This window comes from Bombus flavifrons, chromosome 2 (genome assembly GCF_040668555.2).
Source record: "Bombus flavifrons isolate JBK064 chromosome 2, iyBomFlav1_principal, whole genome shotgun sequence".
In the NCBI taxonomy this organism is placed as follows: domain Eukaryota; kingdom Metazoa; phylum Arthropoda; class Insecta; order Hymenoptera; family Apidae; genus Bombus; species Bombus flavifrons.
In genome coordinates this window covers 10,320,772-10,344,889 of record NC_138443.1, presented here as the reverse complement: position 1 = coordinate 10,344,889, position 24,118 = coordinate 10,320,772, and the positions used below count along the sequence as shown (strand labels likewise).

General features: G+C 39.1%; 1 protein-coding gene across 8 annotated transcripts in view; it reads left to right on the top strand.

Moving 5' to 3' along the window:
• kug (FAT atypical cadherin kugelei) overlaps positions 1-24,118 on the top strand; it is a 501,386-nt gene that overhangs the window by 118,095 nt on the left and 359,173 nt on the right. The window contains exon 2 of one of the 8 annotated variants that reach the window (XM_069132172.1): positions 13,251-13,342. The exons of the other annotated variants lie outside the window; for them this stretch is intronic. The gene's annotated coding sequence lies outside the window, so the exon portion shown is untranslated. The remainder of the gene's footprint in view (positions 1-13,250; positions 13,343-24,118) is intronic. 8 annotated transcript variants of the gene reach the window in all.

The following is a 24,118-nucleotide window of genomic DNA, read 5'->3' as shown; positions in this document are numbered from 1 at the left end:
AACCGACGTGATTCTCTGCCACGAATTATATTTTTATCAGGTTTTGTAATCTATCGTTTTTTATACAATAATATAAAAATATTCCCCAGAAAAAATGGTGTCGAATATTTACATGTCGACTTATCCACAAATGTGTGAATGTTAATCCTTCGGGACCGAATTTAATTCAGCACCGTGTTTTAAAACAATTGTCATACCTTTTAAGCCGCTGCTGTTCAAATAAATCTTTATCGTTCAAAAAATATTTTCTCCGAGACAACTTTATTATTGACAAATTCCACATACGGAGCTTAACTTCCCAGCTCGCTTTTTGCTTTTTAGATGATAATACTTTTATATTTCTATTTTCACGCTATAGCTTTTAACTTACAACGTTCTGGGACAAATTGCTAAATACACAGCAATTCAAACCACAGAAACTTATTATCTTCACAAATATTTTATAACCCAAAACTATTTAGACTATTCAGTCAGCAATCCTACCATCGCTATGAGGACAATAAATAATATATTTATTATTCTAAATTAATGAATTATTTCGGATGTCGAACCCTTTAAGAAATTAATTTCTAACCTTCAAATTCTTCAATACTCGCCATATACCTTCAAACACAACACAATAAAATGAATGTAATAAGTCAACCTTACAAAACATAACCGATCAAAAAATTCAAAGCTTTAAAGTTAATCGCATATTCACGTTCTACGTCGAAACGATGCACAGTCGAGGGTCGTAACATCCACCTGCGGACGTATCCGAACCTTGATCGATTCCCAGAAGAGGCGTTCTTGCACGTTCCAACCGAGGCGAAATTAAAATCTTTCGTAGAAAGCGGGCAAGAACACAAAGCAGAAGAAACCGAGAGAGAACAAGACGACCGAGGGATTCAGCTTATCCACGGTAATCGCGACCACGTTTTTGGGCTCCATAAATCTCATTATCGCGACAGTTTTTGCCCCACGGCGCTACGTTACTGTTGCACTTCCCTCACCCTCGTTTTTCTCCGCCTCGTCCTCACCCTTACTCGGACATTTGCAAGGTGAAGCTCTTCTTCGTTCCAAAAGACCTCTTTTCTTTTCTGTCGCGTAAAGCACGCGGCGAGAAGCCGCTGAAAACGACTCGCAAATTCGTCTTTCTCCAGCCGCGTAGCTATCGCATTATCTTCCCGCGTCTTTCGGCAACTCTTGGGACTTCTCGCGAGTTTGTTTCACAGGCGGCACCGCACAAAGGTGCTTGGTTTCGCGGCTGGTAATTACCAAGCGGCCGAATATCCTCTTTCTTGAACGCAGCCGTAATCGCAGCTACCAGAAACACGCGCGTGGCCGCGAGCATACGAGCAACGCAAAAACCGTTCCTGTTTTTAAATCCGTCCCATATGACCGTGTAATCAGACTGGCTCTTTTCGCGTAATGGAGTGGAATTGAGAAAAGTACCGAGAATTCAACACAAGTACAGGTGCGAGCTGGTTTTAAGCTCCGCGTGAATCGAAATGGTTCCATTCGTTTCGAAAACGACTTTTCAGACCCTTTGCGGTTTGTCCTGTTGGGTAATTGCTGAGATACAGCTGCAGTTGGTTGATGTTTCCTTATATGGGTCTTTGCTACAGTATGAGAGACCAATGGATTCTCGACCGGAAATAAAAAGATCTGCTGATGTACTTAAATTCTAAATATTCTTTATCCATGATCAACTACAATTAAAAATTCTAATTAAGCTTCAATCTCGAATCTCATTCAAATTATTAATCTATCATCGCGTTAAAGTACCACTTTAAAATCACTCAGGATTCTTAATTGCATTCCTTCACTTTCTCCATAAGAGATTATCTATAGGATAAATGGCCAGACTTGAAGATGCTTCAAAATACCAACGTAATATCATACTCTAAACACCACACTTCCATGTTTCCCGTATCTCGCGGTACACGCAAGATAGCATCGGTACACCTATATCTGTTTGCTAATAACCGACATGACTCGCGTCCGAATGAATGATTATTTCATCAGACAACGTAGCTGCGCGCAGATGATATCGTGTCGCATCACGCGGAGCGTTGCCAGTCGCTAGTTTCGCGACGAGATTTAATCGTTTTTCTTGCGGATAACGGTGCCACGTCTACGCAACGGGTCCATTGTTTGCGCTAGTGGGGTGCGCAATAATTCATCGAACGTACGATCCCGTATAAAACTCTATTCGAAGCCATCCAATAGTTTAGTGAAGCTGTCCCAGCTTAGTCGAGCAGTTTAGTGAACTGGTTTGTCCACGCGGATTATACAGAGCTTGGTCGAGTGATTTAGTCCAGTTAGAATCGCCGTCCTTACGAGTTTCAGGAAAAGTGCTTGTTTACGATGGAAGTTGTTACTGCATCCTGGTTGAGATTTTATATCTGTGTTCCTCCGTCAGACGTTTCTTTTATTAAATTGTTCGTTTTATTTCTTCGGTATCTTTTATAACGCTTTAATCCTGGAATACTTAATTTTTAACATTGGTCATTTTGATTCAATGCTATTGCAAAAGTTAGATGATATTTTCTATTCGATTCTTATTCCTCTAATATGTATCGTTCGAAGATATGTTTTAAAAAGATAATTACTAGTTTTCCCCTAGTTACAAGAAGAAGAATCAATGAAGCAACCAAATAAACTCAAACCATTGTAAGAAGGATCCTTCATCTGTCATAAATTAATCCTTCGTTAAACCTACTCGACAAGCAGAAGCAATCTATGTACATACACCTATTAAACTTAATGGTTCTGCTAATTTAGTCGAAGCTTCGTTTGAAAGCTACTTGTCTGTCAAGCAGACAATGTTTCGACTAAACTGGTAGAAATGTCTAAAGCTGTCTCTCGACGAGTAGAAGGCAAAGAGCGTGATCAGGCAAGAGTTAGCGTGGCATTTGCTTCGACGGCGAAAAGATCAATTGACATTTCAGCGCACGAGAGGCGTCGAGTATTGATTTCATCGATTGCACAAACAACACGGCTGACTCGTGACTGTACGTTGCAAGGGGTGCGAAAATATTTCACCACGATTTCGATCCGAGGCGATACCGATCCTCTTTTCTCGCGCAATGTTTCCCATCATCGAACGTTGCGCAATCTGTACATCCCAGCAAGTGTTTAACAGTTCTCGATGGGAAAGTTCTACGTAGAAGCTCGCGTTTCTGAAGTTAATTAATCCGAGCGTCTATGGTTTCCAATAAGGTTTGGTTCTCTGGTTGGAAAACCGAGAATCGACCAAACGCTCGAAATATTCCGGAGTATCGTCGATGCTATTCCAGCTTAGGCGGATACCAAACGTTGATTTTATGATAATTGCACGTCAGACTGAACGCGGCCGCGGGACGTGGCGAGCATTTGAAAGGCAAGGCCAATAGCGTTAGCCTTCGACGAGGAACGCGCTCTTTATGATTTATGCTGGCAATGAAAAGTGCCAGGTATTATGGAGGAAAAGGTGAAATAGCGCTGGAGTTGTCGCTTGCACGGTGAATAGTGGAGGGTGGGTCGTTTGGAACGAATTTCTGACGCGGTTGATTAGTGTTCATGCAGGATGTGTATTCCAGATGATGTTATTTGAAACTGATGGTTTCTCTTGTAGACGTTACGTAAATGTGTATGTGAATTTGATAGATAGAAGTGATTAATTCGATCAAACTGTGAAATGTCACGTCAGTTATACCTGACAGTTTTTGACGAGCACTTTATCGGCATCCACGATTATTTTATTCAATAATGTAGTAGTTTAATTTTCAATCTAATCTTGTGAACTTTGTGTGCTGCACATTTTCAGAATGTTTCGTGACATAACTTTTATGCATCTCACGTTTGGAATTAACTTAACAATTTTAAATTTCAATTTCAAATTGGAATTCAGATATTAACTACACGCATGCTATGCGGCGTCGGAAGAAAATTACATATCAGAACCAAAAGCAGAATCGCAATGACGAAGAATCCACATCAATCATTCCTTCCCACTAATTCCAGTACTATTCACCTCGTACCAAGATATCTGATACCCTCTATCAAGAATTTCGAATCATCCTAGTACCTTCAACACGTTAACACACCATTACACCATACACCATTTTCAATCTTAGAAGGTGATTTTCAAGCGAAAGGTACATCGTCCAACGTTCGCGATTTCTACCATTAATGTTCACGATTTCAACCGATGGACAATACTCGCGCAGGTGAAGTCAAATCGCGTGGCTGTGGTTAACTATGGTGAAACGTCAATGGACGCATCGAGAATAACCAGATCGTATATCAAAACGGTTTACGCGTCCCGGATCTCCGATCTTGCTCCGCGAGCCCTTTCACCTCGTGACCAAGGTTGCGGGCCAACGTTACGAGACTCGTTGATTTGTGCACCGACTTCGCGGTCTTCCCTTCAACTGGCCTTTCGGTCGTTCAAAGATCTGACTCTCGATGCTTGCAGCGTCTACGTTCGAAGATCTTCTCTGTACGTTGTGAATCCGTAGCCCGGTTGATTCGAAACTTAAGCTGCCTTATTGAACGATGGATAACGCGAACCGCATTTCACGCCGAATTGCAATTGACTGCTTATCGATTTCGATTTTACCCTTCGAATTTGGTATTCGAAGATTCAGATTGATTTCTGAGTGGAGTATGATGAGCACGTCTTGCCCGTTAGGGAGATTTTCAAGGTGGTTGTGCGTGGAATTCCTTTAGGAGTTCTCGTTTACCGAGTAATCGAAGAATGGCGCTTGGCGAGAGGGTTTTCTCGCAAGGGCCGTTTTAATTTTACTGTTAATTTAACAGGTGTTTCCATTTACTTTTCATTCGGAAACAGGCGCGTGAATAAACACTAAATAAATACTGGTGTTATTCTGTTTTCGCCGTTGTCCATTTATTGGGTATTTTTTCATCAAACTGCGAGAGCTTTTTGAAATCGAAGGATTTTGATGAACAGCGTAACAAGTTTACTCGTGTTGTATGATATTTTAATATGAAACAAATAAAGTGTAAAAGTAACAAGGTTTTAGTTACGAGAAAATATCGATAAATTGTCGTGTATCAAATAAGAAGTTCACATTCGAAGCTAACAATGCCTATGCATTTCTTCACTGAGAAGCAACTATCTTTAGACCGTAAAATAATACGCGAAAAGCAATAAAAAATTCCAAAAATGTACATTCTACAACAACAAGTAAACGAAGATGTTCATGATCGAACAAAACAGCCGCCGTAATTTATAAAAACCGTTCGACGTTAAAAGCTGTCGACAACAGGAATACAGGTCTTTTTTCGAGTCGTGAAAGAAATCCCAGGCCGGACAGCAATTTCCATTCCATCGTTCATCCCCGCAAAGCGTCTTACCATTGCGGACGTTTCCTAGTGCCTTGTCTCGTGGAAAATTCCGTCTTTCCGACTGCCAGCGTGCAAGCCCTCCGGCTTTGCTCCCGGAGTCATAGTTTTTTCCGAGCTTTGATCAGAAGTCCCAATCAGGATTCATTGCTCAAGATGAAACGGAATCTATTTCGCGTCCGACGAGATTACGGGGTAACGCGGGCCAGGTTGAATGTTAAATCACCGACCGTCATTGGGTTGACGTGTCCCAGAAAGGCCGAGAAATGTTAACGAGCTGCCGATGCGGCGGCACAGCAATCGCCTTCAAAGCTTCTAAATCCACGATTCCACCACGTGTCCTTCTTGCTTTGCTTCTTCTGCTCTTCGCTTTCTCCTCGTTCGAACGAATTCTCCTCAATTTCTGCTATTCGTTCGCTCAGCTTTCGCTTCAGCTGGCAACTAAGCTGGTTGCGACGAGCCCGAACATATCGTGGATTCAATGAATCTGCCCCGTTAAACTATCGGACCAAAGTGGAACAGAGGACCGGCGCTCAGCACCTTCTCCTGTTCTCTCTCTCTCTCTCTCTCTCTCTTGCACACACGTTGTCCTTCTCTTTCGCTTTGGTCTGAAAATGAGATCCAAAGATATCCAGCGAACAACAGCGTCTAGAGTTAGCCGAGAGTTGGCAGAGACCGAGGGAAGTCAAATTTCGAGCACCTCCGCTTTTCCAGCGCGCCGCATCGAAAGTTTCGAGTAATTGCGCCACCGAACCACGTTCCATATATCCGGATACTTGTTGCTCGGCCACATAACGATCTAATTTCGCATTTTTACCGAGGCACGCTCGTTACCGAGCGCCAACTGCGTTGTCGAACCAAGTCGAGGGAAAATCGCTGGTGGAAGTCCTCGGAAAGCGAGTACGAGGGGACACATGGAGGAAATTTATCGAGCGTGGAACTCGGAACTTGTCTCGAACCATCGTAAATAACCGATAATCCGGGTGTAATTCATATTTTACGAGGAAGTGGGGCTGCTTCGTTCTTCACGGGTAATCGAATGTAGTAAACGTTACTGCGTACGGATTGCATCGATTGATCTATGTATCCGTGGCTCTACGTGATGACTTACGTGGTCTGTTCGGCTCGAGTTGGAGGACGTATGTTGAATTGTGTGAGGTAAAGTGGCATATACAGGTCGAAATCGAAATAATTGTTTCATATACAGTGAATACGCAAAGTGTTTGCACAATGTTGTATTTAATGCAGTGTATAGTTAAATCCAAATATATTGAATTTCCTATCATTTGATAGTAGATACTTTTATGTGACTAAAAATTTCGATGGTCCTTAAATGAAATGTAGGACCTGATAAACAACACATCATTGGAAACTAATGGTGTGCGCAATTACTTCTGCAGCCACTGTATTTTTTAGATTCGAAAAATGAAAAATGCTGCAGCAGTAATATGTTTTTGAAGTTATTACCACTAGACTAAGATTTTTTTAAGCAAAATAATGAGTTCCAGATTTTTTTCCAAAATTAATACTAGCTTTTATTAAAATGGAAGCTTTATATACGTACTTATTTTTATAAACTTGCTTTAATTATGATCATTCGTGTATGGAGATACATACATATACATATGTATATATGATCTTGCTAAAGCAATAAAGATATGGAGGTCGTAAACAGCTTTATGCGTGAAACAAAATGAATGAAACGGTGAAATAAACATGTATTTTTAATGGGAAGAAAATAGTGGCGAGGCTTTTTCGTTTAAAAATAGAATTTCTGTACCGAGCAGACTAAAATAAACTCGAAAAATTTGGACGTGGGTTTGATTCGATACAAAACAGAATGCATACGTGTGTGTGGTTATTGCGAATGACAATTTTTGCGTAGGAGGTATACTGAAACTTTGGAATTGCGACAGCTGTGTCAATAGTGGACAATTTCTCAGACTATTAGAGGATCGAATTACGCGCAATTCTATGAGTTGATACGAAATATAAGCAGTGTCAATCACGCGAGTAACTAATGAAACTTCATAACTGTCCGCCATACAAATAATTCCAGTTGAAACTCGGCTTGATTGAAATTACCCACAGTTTGTTACGCGTGTCGTTTCAATATTGTTTGCAACGCTTATGGAGCTTGTGTTACACCTGTATGGATCATTGTAATTTAATTCGCAACACGAGCAGGTTAGAAAATCTGTTTGATTTTATTCTGATCATTCTCAGTTCGGTCATATTCAATTATTAATCATCGTTCTAACAGATATCGATTCCAATAGAAGTTCGTAAATTTCCTTAACGTTCTCTTTATATTGTAGAATACGGTTTATAATTGTGTTCATGAATACAGAACTAAATTGCAAATTATTTGGGAATAAATCACAGACGACTTCTTCGTTGTTCTGCAAACTATTTAAACAACCTAAAATTTTAGGGAATTTCTATTGTAATATTTCACCAGTTTCATAGCTCCATCGTGATTTACGAAATGCTATAACAGACGATGTATATAATAAATATCATACTATACCGTTTTACCACAGTCAAAAAACAGGAAATAGTTGAGAAAATAAATAGTCAGGGGACATATCGAATACGTCGTGAATTTGGTAACCACCGAAGAGTTTAACGAGTGTATGACCGACCCGATAGAACTGGCACATCCCGGGATTCGTCGACTCGTCACCCCCGCTTCGATCCGGTCAATCGAACCCGGAAACTAATTCGAAGTCCCGATTCGGGCACCCGGCTTCCGTGAAAAACCGTGCTCCTGGGTGTTCTGTATTATTCGAGCTATCTCGACGATAAATATCGGCGTGCACGCGGTGGCAAGCTCGTGGCGAAGTGCATGTACCCGCCACTACCGGCCGGGGCACAGGAATATTTACACGGCCGTTCGATTTATCGCATGCTCCGACCGCACCCTTCCCTCCGGCACTACGCCTTTCTTTCCCCTGTCCCGATCGCGCGAAAATTGAAATATATTTCTGGCGAAACCTGGCCGATTTTATTGCCCAATTCGATCCAGCTTCAGCCTCAACGATTGTTCGTTGCTGTCGCGTCGCGACGCATCGCGAGGCCCAATGTGCACTAGATGTTATCGTGATTTTGTAATGGCGATGTTGCATGATTTGACAGCTTCGTGTCTTTTATTGATGGATTGTACGCTATTGTGCGCTGTGTTTGGTCAAAAAGTTTCGTGATATATTCGTCAAATATGGACAAATTGTTGTTGGAGAGAAATTTGACAGTTGCCAGGGGACTTTAATATTTTTACTGCGAATGCAACATATTTTGTCGTGATAGTTTTCCTTATTAGGTATAATGGAGATGGACGACGACGCAACGTTGCAATTTCACAGCGACGATGCAGTGTAGAATTCGGTATTTCTACATTTTGAATAGCAAGGTCGTCGCATGTTCGTGCATCGCGTCACGTTTGCGCCTAAAGAAATCACAGATGAATAAATCAAGGATTTGGAAGAAGTTACAAGCGAATGCAACAGCGACAGGATGATACAGGTTTATCTCGACTCCGTAAAACGATTCGGCCGGATTTCCTTCCGGTTTGGTTCCTTTCCTTAGCCCAGTCGCGTCTCGACGTCTTTGCCAACGTTTTCTTAGCGTCACCAAGCAAATGTGTAGAACGCGACTTGAAGGAAAGTTCGAGGCTGGATAAATTCCAGCTACCGTAGGCTCCTTTGACGGTAGTTTGTTTTATCGGGATCGATACTGTTTCTATCGGAGAATTTCGGCTGACGTTAAGTCGAATAACGCGGAGACTTAGCACAGTGTACAATAACGATATTCTTATGGTGGTAGTTGAGTAAATTTGTGATTTTCCTGGTTGGGACTTTTAACCTAGTATTATATTTTTATAGATTTTTTTTTTTGTGTGAAATATTAATTTCTAGATATACTGATTGATTTTTTGCATAGCTATATGAAATATTGAATTTACATTTAATTGAATTTTTTGCTGGCTTTATTCTAAGCTGAAATCGATATCAAATTTTAATAGAAATAGATATCTTATATTTGAAATAGAAAAGAAGACTAGACTGAAATTGTGTAATTCACTTATTCAATTTACCTAGTTAACTTATTAAAGATCGAGCAATAGTTCGTGACAGTGTTACAAACACCGCAATTTCTTAAATTTCATAAATTCTAAGTGCTAGGTATCCATTCAAGTGAAAGAAATAGCGATGAAAAAGATATTACGCGAATTTCTGTCCAAATAGTCCTAAAAATTGCCACGCTTCAACCTCGAACGTAAGTAACATTTTCTATCGTTGGAATCAAACATTCGTCGTATTTTTTACGATGGTTATTCGCCGGACGTGGATCAAGCGTCTGGCGACACGACGTGTATTCGAAATACCGGGCGCGCGAGTAGGCGTAACGATTAATTGTCTCGACGTTCAGGGATAGCGTCGATTACGAGAGTTCCGGACGCACGTGCGTCGGCATGCAAGCCGCTCGTAACCGCTCGACGATGTGAATGAGCTGCCGTCACATCGTCGAGTGCCTTGAACAAGAAAAGACGGCCGTTCTCCGCGAAAGAGGCGTCGCGACGCCGACGAAACGCTACGTTCGCTACGGCGTTTTTAACGCCTATCGTCGACGCTCTATAAGCTGTATATTCAGTGATCAATGGATACGCCTTGACAACACTCGTCCCTGTGCCATTGAATCGCGCGCGCTGAGTTTTCTAAAGCCTCTGTTGGAATATATACGACAGACTGTAAAGTGAATTTGCTCGAATGAACGTCGGGAAGGTGTGTCGGCGATGAGACGGATGAAGTATTATGAAAAATAAACATTTAGAAACCAACAAGACATAAATAGCGACAGGAGTTGTACAGTAGATAAGTGAGACGGTTGTATCGAACTTGTCATCGGCCGATCGTTATGATTTTATCAACGATCGAGTTTGGAATGAAGAGATCAATCGAAGCAGTAAGGGATGCGGACATTGTTTATGAATTGTTTATGGAAAGAAATCTCAGTTATTATCGCTAGGAGCTGAAATATCGCGATAAATTGTAATATTAAATAAATGTCGTGATAGGTACTTAATGAGAAGAGAATGATCTCGTGATATCATCGTTGCAACATTTGATTTGATGTGATTGGTAGGTACGTTCTAAAAATATTCTGTATTACGATATCATCGAGTTCTCAATGAATAATGCATTATGATTCTCTGTAAGCGCCATCATAGATAGTTCTCGACAATTGCTGACGCCTTTCTAATGGTAGTTATAGTTAATGGTAGGTTTTCCTAACGATCGTATTTTACGGTACATTGAGTAAATATTGCATATTGTATGATAAAATGATTATGACGAACTGCTAGAAATGTATTAAACTTGCAAGTATTTGCATTCTGTTTCTATATCGTTCGATCATGTATTTGATCTACTGACGACTCAAATATTCGAAGAAACATCGATAAAAAATCAAAACCTTCGCACCAATAAATTAATCCAAACATTTTTTTTGTTACTAAACTGCGTTTCAGCGAAATCATCAGATTTAATTCCATTAGAATGCAGAATATAAAATATATTCATTGAACGTTTCGTAGTTATAATCTCAAACGCGATTATTGAGGATTAAATTCTCTGCAAATGATTCGTATCTCTTCCCGAGACGGTTTTAGTTCCCACAATTTCAAACGAACGCCGTTCTAAAACGTTTCGAAGCGGTCGGAGTCGCGCGTGCACGTGCGAATAATGCAGGGCCCCGGTGCACACACGTCACTGCGAGACAAAACGCATCGCCGTCGACTAGCTGCAACGCGACGCGACGTTGAAACGTGCACCGCGGTTTCTATCCTGGAAGCCCGTCGCGGATTACGAGCTCTTGTACCCGATGAATCGACAAACAATAAGTGCGACGGCTCCCTGTGCACTCACGCAGAAACAAAGGTATATTCACAGAAAGAAACGCGGTGATTTTGTCTTACGCGTCGCTCAAAATAGTCTAAATGGATAAACGCGAACCACATACCAGTCATGGAGAACAGAACGTGCTCAATCAGATTGAGATTCGATTGTCGAATTTATTGGAGATAAAACTATGATATATAGGAAATTTTCTAATTTAAAAGTTTGGTTGAGTGAAGAGAAGTTTCACAATTGGAGTTAGATTAAACGCACACATCTGGATGAGCGGTGAAATCAAGCCAATAATTTTAATTATTTCTTTCCAACAACTATCTAATAACACGTCTCTCGCAGAAGAATTTGCATAGGTAATTAAATTTAATAAATAATAATAAAAGGTAATAAATTGTTTCGGATATATTATTGTATGTATTAAATGCATTCGTGTGCCTCTGAGTAGTTATCAATGTAAAAACATTTAACTATTGTAATATAATTTAAAAAACGTTTAATTCACATTTACGACATATTGTATCTACGTGCGTGTAACGATATTAAAATATTTGAATAAAAGATTTATCCAAAATTATAGTAACAATCCTACGAAGCCATCAGACAGAAAGTATAAAGGATTTCACGTTTCTATACAAGTTTCACAATTTTTCCAATAACAACTTCACACTGTCATGCGACGAAACGATCTTTGCGACTCGTAATACTTCCCAATTCAGAAACACGTACACGGACGAACACAGCTATTCTGCAGTTCCTATGCGGAAACGAACCTTCTCCATGGAGAACTACACCCGATGAATGGTTGGGCGGGACAAAAAGCCGCGCGCGTGGTACGAAAGTGAAAATAATTTAATTCGAAAGCACGTCGTTCCGTTTCCTTTGCACCGGCCGATTGTCCCGTTGAATGTCGCCTTCCATGACATCGGTATAAAACGGCCGACATTCAGAGAAGAAGCACGGCAGAGGGATATTGATGGCGTGGAAACAGAGAGACCGACGTGCATCGCGTATTGTTCCAACCGACGAACAAAAGGGCCCACGATAAACAATTCCTGTTACACCGGCACGCGAACGCGCGCGTTCTCCACGTTCCAAGATAACTTCTGCTGTTCGTTCCGGCATAGTTGACAACAAGGCGTGGAGCTAGTAGCGTCCGTGTATCTATTCAGAATTTCTCATGTCACGACGTGGGTTTTCGCGTTTTAACGCTATAATAAGCGGTGACGCCACGGTGGCATCACGCGAGGCCCAACCGTTAGTTAAAACCATGTTGGTATCACGTAGGTGTTCATTGTTAATGTGTAATTACTATTACTGAATTTTCTCAAGTGCACTATATACATTTCTATTGATATTAAAAGTTATTGTGTTTTTCTACAAACATAAATAACCCACCATCGTGAAGCGAATGTCCATGTTTATGTTATGTTTCGAAGGGATTAGGTTTACGCGGCTCTAAGTTGCTCTATACGCGCGAAACGTGAATTTCATGGTAATTCTTACTTTGAATAAGAGATCGTTGTGTTGGAGGGAAGATGTAAAATGTTTAGGGTTAGGTCAATGGTTAGGGAAGGGATACTTTAAAGCATTTGAAATTAGGGAGTTTAAGTGGGATGAAACATTTTGATCTGAGGAATAGAAAAACAATTTAAGCGTACATATTTGGAGTTTACGTTCGTACAAGTAGATTCAGTCGGCAGTTTATTTGATCAGACACTGAGCAAGATATCGTACCAATACATAAAGTTCTATCGTAGAAATGTACAGAAATATACTTTCTTATACATCGTAACAAAGCTTTATGAACTTCAATGTACTTTTATTCTCATTTTCCAAACATACGATATTTCGTTACACTACTTATCAATATACTGTTACATTTTCAATGTATTTTGGAAAAAATAATCGTTCATTAAATAATAGGAATATTTCTTCCAAACCAAACCTTTTCGACTAAAACACAATCTTGAACCAGAGTAATCACCAGTTCGGTTTTCTTGTCTGTTACAGGTACACTGACTAAATTACAAGCTCTCCTGTCAACAGCTTCATCAAAGAGAAACATTTGGATTGGTCGACCTGGCCTTGCTTTAGCTTGAAAGGTAGTCCCTTCGGTTTGATTGTACACGATACCCGTCTTGAATCTCTGGATTTCCTCTGAAGGAACGTTTTGATTTTGCCAGTGGGAATTTCGATGGCAATCTCCTGGTAACGAATATGTTTATTCGACCGGATTTGCGCGCAGTAACGCAAATCGATTTACTTAAGGAACGCAATGAGGATGGTTGACCTCAGTAACTTTGATTTAGCTTGCGTACACGTATGTACTTCGTAGTGTTAGTCTCCGTGAATAATCGTTGAATCGAACGAATAGTGGTTGTAGCAAATAAATGTAAATTCTGATAGAAATTGTGAAAAAGACAATGCATCGGTTATTGGAAAGAAATTTTAATTCAGGAAAAATTCATACCACTTTGGCTGTACTCTTCTGTATAAATGTTACTAACGGAATTCTATTTAGGTTAAAAAGAAAATGTTTATTTTGTCTCTGTTGCCATGCTATATGGATATCGACTAGATGTCATTTGTAACGAATTTAACGGACAATCGATTGTTCCCAACAATCGTTTTAGTGGTCTATCTATAGACAGCTTTAAATTAATCGTCTCTCTCTTCAATTTACTTTGACATTCTTTAAGTGCTTTTCTTATAATTCGAGGAATTCACGATATCTGATTTATGCATGACATCAGCATGCTAAAATAATATTCGAACTTAAATGTTTTGTCTATTCGATCACCGTTCTCAAATCGAAACTGATAAATTCTCTTTCTTGAAACTATGTCAAATCTTAAATCTATTATTATTTTTCACAAGTAAAAGTTCCATTTTTAAATTAAAAACTGCATTAGACAGTACCAAGAAGAATAATGAACGCCAGTTAATTCCCCTATCTTTATGAAATGTATGATTACACTACGTCAATCCAATGTGTGAATGTTAGAATTCAAAATTACCGATGAACATATCAAACCAAATATTACTTTTTCATAAATCTCTCGAGAATGAATTCTTTGTCGGTTATTAGCTAATATACGTTTCAAGTTTCCATCGAGTGTCTCAGTTTATACCAAACGTTTATTGGATCAATCGACGAACTACGTGAAGTTCGTCCGCTCGATCGATCATAAGCCGCTCAAGTATCTTAATGGATTCATCGGATTAAGCGAATTCGCAAAGTTGTAATTACTAGGTTCTGGGAATTTTTGGTGACTTTCAGCGAAGCTTCTCGAGAACGAACATTAGTCTAACTCCTCGGTGGTTCGGGAACTTTGCTTTTAGTCGAAGTTGACTTTCATCGGCAGCACACTCGGAGAAAACTCGAAACACTTTCTTGATAAGTGGTCGTAGTTCTATCTGGACGAATGTGTTAATCAGAGGGGCCAAAAGTAAACTAATAAATAGAGCGCAGCTTTTCTCTTGAGGATACCGTATAGTTGAAAGTGCTGCTCGTATCGAAAAACAAAGACTATTCTGTATCGAATGTTTGTGCTTTTCGAAAATTGTGAAAACGCTACAGGGGGCAAACAAGTAAAACAAACAAGCAAACAGAAAAAAGAAGAAGGATATGGATGGAACATTCAAACTCTTCTCGCACGAAACGTTTTCGCATTTTTAATCTAATTGCCCGTGCGAATAATTTGAGTAGATTGAATAGACGTGTGTTTCAAATTGAAATCAACGTATTTTTCCATAAAATATTGCTTTTTATATTTTGTGCTGATACTTAACAATTGGAAAATCTAGTCGCCCAATGTCATGTAACTGGATATAAAAAGTTCTTTGTCTCTTTTTTCATTGAGTGGAATTACCGATTCGAGTGTAGCGGAATATTTTCTCTGCGATGGGGTATTGTGTACAATCGATAAATAAATCCTGTCGGCGAAACGCTGTTTCATTTCCATTGTTACGTAACGAATTTTTCTCGAGTGTTTATACCCCGGGTCGAAAACTATAAACTATTCAAGGAGCGACCTGTTCCCATTGCGTTAAAGCGTAACCTTCCTAAATCGAGTAAGCATTTCATGCAAATCTATCTATTTTCAAAATGGATTGGCGAGTTAGAATAACGGTTCAAAGTACAAAATGAAATTTGTATAAAATTAAGAAATATTGCTCTGCGATTTAGGAAGATTAATAAAAAGAGATAATAATATACTCTGCAACTATTCATAATACAGTAGATCAACTAAATCAATTTCTTAAAATACTAAACACAGAATTATAGAGAAAATACGAATAAGAAAACAAATTTACCCGTGAAAATGAGCACATAATTTGTCATCCTGCAATTTGTAGTTCTAACACTTTCGAGGTACCACGAATGTTTTTACTTAACAGGCAATCATTTTTCCACTATCAGTTACATCAAGTAGATAGTAGTTTCTTCTAATACGAACGCAGACCGCCTGTCACAGTTTTAATCTCATTATCTCCATTAGCGTGAAGAGTAATAAAAGACTTTACTTGCTTCCATCCAGAGAGTGTTCACCTTTTAACGCTAGCTAAATGAACAAAAGAGTTCCATTGCGATGCAAAAGGATCACGAGTACAAGCCCGTTCCAGTAATTACCTGACTATTGTAATTAATTCACGAAGCAGTTCGTTCCACGCGACTGCATCGAAATCTCTCGCTTCCACCAGCCAAACTCAACTATTCACATTTACAATTTTTATGACCTGTTACAACGAAATCCTTTTATTCTCCAATCCCACGGTCGTGTCATCCATACAGAAAGAAAATTTCGTATAAACTGCAAGCAATATTATAAAGTATATTTTACATCTTAATAGACATATTGTAAATAGGAAATTCCCAAATGAAATATATTTCTAAGGATTTCTTCGAGTCTAGTTTCGTTTAAACGAAAATAACCAATTATGCCTGCATTAACTGCATATTTATCATATTTATTTTTTGAAATAATATTAGATACACAATCCATCAAACGTCATTTTCTTGATGAGAAATTAACGCTGAAAACTCGCGATTCTTACTCGTTCACCTTTAATTAAATACCCCTTTAACGTGAAAATTAGTATCTGTGTAAAAGAGAAAATGACAATTTCGCGTTAATGGTTATTTCTCCATTTCGTAGTGCATTCACTGAGAGAAATTTTAAATTATCACCATTCCATATTATTCTCCATATTATTCCGTATTGTTTTTGAAATAGTCGCTTACTTATTCATCTCGAGTTAGTTTCCACGAGGATATTTCCATCATGGGAAATGCGTTATGTAAGACAAGATAATTTCCTCTCGTCCTGCGACCGGTGCAAAATCAAAAATTTTATTCGAAATATCGCGACGGAAAAAATCGTAGGAATTTTTACTGGAAGGATTTATCGAGGCTGACATCTTCGACTGGAATTTACATAAGGAAGCGGTTAGTCGCCCCCATCGGAACACCGAACTGTTTGGTTGCGCATCACTGAATATTAATTTATGATGAAATTGATACCTCTGCTTCACGCCTCTCATCTTTTTGAGTTACAATCTTCTTTAACCAATAATTTTGATGTATAGGGTATACCGTTCAATTTGCGTGGGTTGAAGATATTCGTCGATAATGTGTGAAATATTGATTAAAGATTACATTTTTTTAAAGGTCTTCGAAAGGGAATAACTTTATTTTTGTGTAGTCTATTTTTATTCTTCGCTTGTAGTTCTATGTAATTCGTAGTTATTCCGTAGCTTGCGTCAGCTACTAATTTCTTTTTAGTTTCGCAATTCTACAAAAATGTTATACTATGAAAATGAAGGGTAGAAGCTCATAAAAAATACAGTATTGAAGAATAAAAGTAAATTGTAACCATTATATTAGAAATTCTAATAATATATGAAGTTGATTCATCGAGAGTGTTGTAATAGAAATATGATTGCAGTCGCGTTGTTGTAAAGTTTTCGATAATTTCGCAACATATCACTAAAGAAAAATGTCCCTTTTATTCTACGGCTCTAATTTCAATTTTCATCCCCACTATTCATGAAACATTTTCGATCTATATCCACACATTTCGCATGAAACGTGATGGAGAAACGAAGTTTCGGGAAAAAGTAAAAGGGGATAGGGTCGATTAAATATGGACCCCGTTTAACCCAATTCGATGGTCACAGGGGCCAAACCAATAGTAGTAGACCTTCCCCCATTTAACGCGATTCGTGCATTGTGCAGGGGCCTTAACGGGCTTAAATATTCAAGGCACGCGCAGCTGCTGCCATTCGTGTGCCGCACGTATGTCGTTCGTCTTGGCCGTAGTCCCCAAAAACAACTCGTCTCCGATATAATGCGCGCGAGAGTATTCACGCGGTTACTCTCCCACACACTTGCGTGAAAATTCTTTGCGGTCACGTCGATGTACGACCGAAATTGTATCCAAATTTATGCTAAACCGTTGGAGAGTTGGAGGACCGAGCGGTCATCGTGTGGTCAGACCACGAATTTGTTGCGAATCGAGTTTGATCGAAGGGTAGTTGATATATGGCAGCTAAGTCGAGCTGGATCTTGTCGTCGCGTCGCTTCGGCTAAACGGCAGGGACACGTTTATGGTAATCGATGCGAGTACTTTAATTCCTTGGAGCTTAGTTTCCTATTAGAGATTGCAGTTTGGGAGAAGAAGCTAATAGGATTGGTGGTTTTGATAGTGGACGCTGATGATTTCAGGGATGTTGATCCTTGATCCTTTTAGAATTTGGTCGGATGTTTCGGTGGAGATGTGGTTTGATTAAGTGAACATAATAAATAGAATGAGAATGTTAATGCAAATTTATTTTTCTGAATATAACCGAGGAAATATTAGAACTTGCGCAAAAATTTGTTTTATGCTATAAATATTATAATAAAGTATTAAACATAGATCTAACTTTTTTTAATTTAATTGGACAGCCAGTATTTCTTGATTTTTGGGAAAGAAACTCTGTAGTTTCTGATGTCGAATTTTAAGTACAATTATAGTTATGTGATTGATATTCACAAAGTAAGATAATGAATTATTTCGATGAAAACTAATCAAGAACCGCTGATGTGTAAAGACAATCAGTCACGACCGAAGTCATCCTCGATATAAACAACAATTATAGTCATTCAGTATTGAAACAGTTAACACAATGGAGGCAGTGAACAACTAGAACGTTCGATACTCTCAATAACGAAGGAAATCCGCAACTCTATAGCAACAGAGACCAGTCTTAAAAGTCCATTGTACGGATTTTTAAACTGGTTTTCAGGGGTTACACAACAAGAAGTTCGTAAGGTTTCCGCGGCGTGATCATTCGACGCGATTCGTTCTTTACTCAATATATACACGCGATTTAAAAAGAATGCGAGCTCTTTTGAACGCTTATGCACAATTGAAACAACGGTAACAAAATTATAATAAATAATTTAAAATTAAAAAATTACAAAATTCGAAAGCTCATGTATCTACTTAATTACTTAAAGATATCGTAAAAGAAAATTTCAACAGTTTCCTGTAATGCACTAGTACAGAAAGTACAGTGATTCTTGCGAGGTTTGAAGCAAATTTAAAACAATGAGAAGAAAACATAAGAATGAATTCTGAAGGCGAAGCGACGCAGCGTGCATGCTTGTTTGACAAAGCAGAAACACGTAGGCTGTTCGATTCGGTGTGTGCAGTTCGTGCAACACCTGGCCATCGAAACGCAGAGAAATAAAAGCTGCTTCATCGAGTAACCGCTTCGAAAGTGTTAAACTTTCTTCGGCATTCCAATGAAGTGTTTTCAGCCGCTCTGGTCAGAATGTAAAAGCACTTCGTAACCAGTATCGTTATAGAATCAGTAGGGTAGTTTGAAAGTGTTCGCAAGCCGATGCAGACGTGCAAATTGGAAAAGAACCCTCGTTTTTCTTCCTGTAATTGTTCCTTTGGATTTTTCATCTCGCGTCAGATTCTAGCATCTAATTATTTGACAATTATATCCTTATTGAAACATAAATTTCGAATACAGTGAATTAGTTTATCGAAACGTCGGATTTGAATTTTACATTTATATCATTTATCACATTTATTAATCATCGCAGCCAGTTATCTTTTTTCTCGATTTTAACGTCTGGCATCATATATAATTAAAAAGAGGAACAAAGAATAGTTGGAAAGATATCATCTAGAGGGTATTTTGCACTTTTATATAATTTTACGTTTCGAACAACTGACATCTTTCCAGCATGCAAAGATTTATTAGAATATTTAAATGCAAATGCGTGTTCGAAAAATTTCAATTCGAATGCTTCGAAGAGCTTGAAAATTCAATATTATTCGATTCAGTCCAAACAGACTTGTTCTTTATGTAGCAACAGATAACAAGTTTGACAAACTAGCACAACTCGACTCATCGACACCCAATAATCGATACAATATACTTAATGCACATTGAATTAACCATTCCATTTACGCGTAAATATTGCGCATCCACCCCACTCGTAAATAATTGTCATATGCGCTGTTAAAGAAACGGTGTCGTAAACCTTTCAGAAAACTCCATTTCCTGTGTTCTTAATAACATCGTGAGACGATCATCTCGTTACATAACTACATTTTCTCATTCATAGGTGAACGGGTTTAGGCGGTCGATGAGGAGTCGATTAACATAACAAGCTGGCCGTTTGTTCGCGTCCTAACGGGGTACGGGTATTATCGGGGTCATCGTGATGAAGCTCGAAGCTACTTGTTGTCGGGGTGGAAGTATCGGTTTCCTCTCTGTTGCCAACTTAACTAACAATAAGATACGAACCCATCGTAGAAAGTAGGGAACAACGAACGAAAACTCTAATCTTGCTCCACTGTGCTCGTATACACGGAAGAAGACACTCTGTACAGTTAATCGACTTGGAGGCCGCATTGCCGATAATGAAGTACGATGTTGCCGCTCCGAGCCAGCGATCCTCGAAAGGTTCGTTTGCGCGACGTTTGTTGATTTTTCAAATGGCCGCATCTTTAGTTCGCGGACGCGCAATCACTTTGACTTGGCCGTAGAAGTTTCATTGGCTGTATGGGATGGAAAACAAACGAAACGGAAACGTGAAACCCCCTGTGCCCGATATTTCGTTAAAAATGAAGGATACACCGTCGTAGTTACGCGAAACGAACTGTTCGAAAGCAAGACCGATCAATGATGTAAATTGGAACGCAGAGAAGAGCGAGGATATCGTGAACGTTCTTTCTTAAGAATTGACGAAATTTACACAAAAAGATAAAGTTGATCAATTGAATTTCAAAGAGATACAAATTCATTTCTTTTTCGCTTCTGCATTGCATCTCGGTGATTCTGAAAAATAAACGTTTCCGTTAAGACGGCAAACAATTAAATACGCGTCTTACGAACTGTTGCGTGGTTACACTACACCGTAAGGGAATACTCATTCGTAATCCTCTTTCGATTCTCCAAGGGTGTTAGCGGTAAACCACCGAGTTGTAGAAACATGATATTTATTCGTGTTACCAGCATCTACTAATTAATTACTCGTCTATATGAAATCATCCACGCGAAGAGTTACAATTTAACTCAACGAGGATTAACAGCAAAAAAAATTGCTGTCCTCGATACTTCATTCTCTCTCTCTCTCTCTCTCTTTCTCTTTCTATTTCTATTTCATAATACCACCGCGCGTTACACGCGCGCAGCGTTCAACGTTTAAAATGCTAATAACGAGGCTGTTAGCGTAATGGCACGGCGTAATCCGGACGCTTTCGAGCGGCGAAATCTCGCGTGTATTTAGCCTGGACTTGGAGGTAGACGACAAAAGCCAGTCAGCCGCGACAAAAACGTTTAATATACGTAATTACTCGGCCGGATGCAATGACCGTTCTCAGAAACTATCGATCTGCGCGCGAAATTATGGAAAACAAGGATGGAAATCGGCTGGAAAAATGTCACCCGATCGTCGCTGTCGTAGAGAGGCGAGAAACACGGGGGCATGTTTTCCACGGGGGTTTATATATGGGCGCAGCTGGTCGAAACGCTCGTTTTTATATCAGTCGGAACGATGGCTCCACAGGACGAAATGTGAAACGAATACGTGGCTACCGTACTCTTCGATGCCAACCACGCTTTTGTCATCGTCGATTAAATCCGCTTCATCGAAGAATAATTACGACCGAGAATATCGGTCGCGTTGGATCATCGATGGCGAAATGCGTCAATCTTTCGACCTATTTATTCCACAGAAAATAGTTCGACACCGCCTCGTTTCGATAACGCATCCTTCCGGATAGATTTTCAGTCAGGCTTTTTCTCTCGATAATACGCATCCGTCCTCTGCGCATTGCCATCTGAACGTGTATTGTAGCTTACGAATGATTGTTTGTGAACTTGTTTTTAGGTCTCCGAAAGGTGCAATAAATATAAATTTTATAAATAAAATAATAGTAATAATACGTACTTGTTTCGTGATTTTATCAAAAAGGTAGTATGCAAAAGTATTCGCGCTTCTTTCTTGTCTCATAGAAGTAATCTTGTTCCTGCTGTATTACTATGTTCAATGATATTGCTGCCTAGTGGTTCTTCGCCTGTTGTTACGTCTAAATCACGTTCGTATCATTTGTCGTATCTGTTTCCCAGATTCTGGATGCGATTTCTCAATCCTTCTATCAATGTTTCGATGTCGCAGCTGATCGACTCGGTGTATTATATGTCGGAGATGAAAGGAAAGCCGAAGCCGTTCCTTGGAAATTTTGGGAACATCCTCTAGTACTCTAGCCTGGACTTTATCATAGCTGTAATTGTTCGAGATTTGTGATAGCGAGATTGGGTTCGAGGTGACAATTGGTCGCCGAACGTAGCCACGGTCACGGGATGTACGTTTTGCCTAACGGAGGTCTGGAGTGGTTGTGGCGGCATGCGGCCTCGGGAGCGGGCCTAGCCACGTGTGATACAGTGGGTCATACATTGTATTACTAATCAAACGCCAGGCAGAAACCGCCTAACAACGGCGTTTGGAACTTTCTCGATGCTTCCAACAAGTCTGCCTAGCAATGGCGTTTGAAACCTTCTCGATGCTTCCAAACGGGCATAGAAAAACAAATGCAATCGTACAGCGAGAAAAATCTCGACGAGGCTGGCATTCTTGCGACTGCTTTGGAGAGTGACACGTCGAGTTTTCAACCATCGTATTTCTGTGCTTAAGATCAGTCTACGCTTAGTAAAGAGTTATCCCGTTGGCCGTGGATTCGTTTGAACTCAAAAATATTGTTAATAGCGTTCATTAAACTTATTGTTCGTAAATCATACTATTCATTGAATTTACTATTCGTTAAACTTATTATTCATTAGACTTATTATTTGTTAGACTTATTATTCGTTCAACTTATTATCCACTAACTTATTATTTGTTAAGCTTATTATTCACTAGACTTATTATTTGTTAATCTTTGTAGTAGACTTGTGTATACGTGTAAATATAATCTCGGTTGTGTAAAACAATGGTTAATTCACGTCAAGAGTTGTTACGCGCCCAAAATTTCAACCAAAACCCGACATATATATAAAACTACGTCTTTTGAAATCGTTTGGACATTCCATTATATAATACAGCAAGAAATATAGTATAAAAGAAGATATAGAATATCTCTTCTTTATCTAAATATTATCCTTACGAACGATCGATTATTATATAACTGTTTGCAATACGGTTAATCAAGTTTTCATATTTTTTATTTTCACGTTATTATCGATTCGAAGAACCAGAATGCAACTTCCACCAAATTACCAGGCTTCTAAAACGTGCAGTAAACGTAACCACATACTGCCGCTAAAATGTAACCACAGAACAACTTGGGCCAAGTTGCATTAAGCCATCTTGATGTATTAGCGGGGCACCACCACTGCCCAGTTTGATTATGATCGGCCACTAAATTGAAACTCGGCAGAAATAATACTCATCGTTCCTAATTCAGCGTACCTCCATATATGGACAAGAAATTAAGCGTTGCAACCGGCTAATGCATGTAATTGTAACGTTATAAATGGACCTGAACCGAAAGTAACGACGGCTTTGTTAATCGTCTTTTTCTCGATCACTTTGCGTCTTTCTTCAAAATAGCTTTGACTTGTACCTCTCTTCCTCTTTTTCTTTCTCCCGATTGAAAGTGCAATGAAACGCATTAGCGGCGTACACTTTAATTTCAAGCGGAAAGTCGAGGAATAACTGTGGTTTCAGCATTTTTTTTCTTTTTTTTTCGTTTTAACTTAAAGCAAGGTTTAGTGGATTTTTTGTCAAGAAAGGAACAGAAATGATATTGAACGGTGTAATTTAACGCTAGAACCACCGAGATAGACGAAATAAACGATTTCTAATTTTTAATAGAAATTTTATAAGTTTTCTAGGAAATTAAGAAACGATTTATTTTTGGTAGATCTGACCATTTTTTTTTTTTTTTTTTTTTTTAACAAAATATATACATGAGAGCCTCTATTTCTCTTTGTATTATAATATAATATTTCATTTTGATGCATTTGCTACAAGTCCTATAGTTGAGTCGTCGGTAGCTCTACTGTTAATACTTGGCGATTCAATCGCGCCCACGGGCATCTTCGTGTGTTCGCAGCGAGAGCACGACGTGTCTTGGAAGTGATATTAAAATTTAGATTAGTGGTGCTACGAGTGTAATGAATGATACCGGTTGAACGAGAGCAATTCACGAGAGTAGAGGCGAGGGCGAGATCGAAAAGTATTAAAATGTAATTTTATATTCATGCCGCGGTTCGTTTGGTTATCTTTCAAGTTCTCGCTCGAGGTTTGTAAACGACTTTCATGGCTGTCGTACTCTTTCTGATTTATGCTAGGGTTTGCCCTATTTATC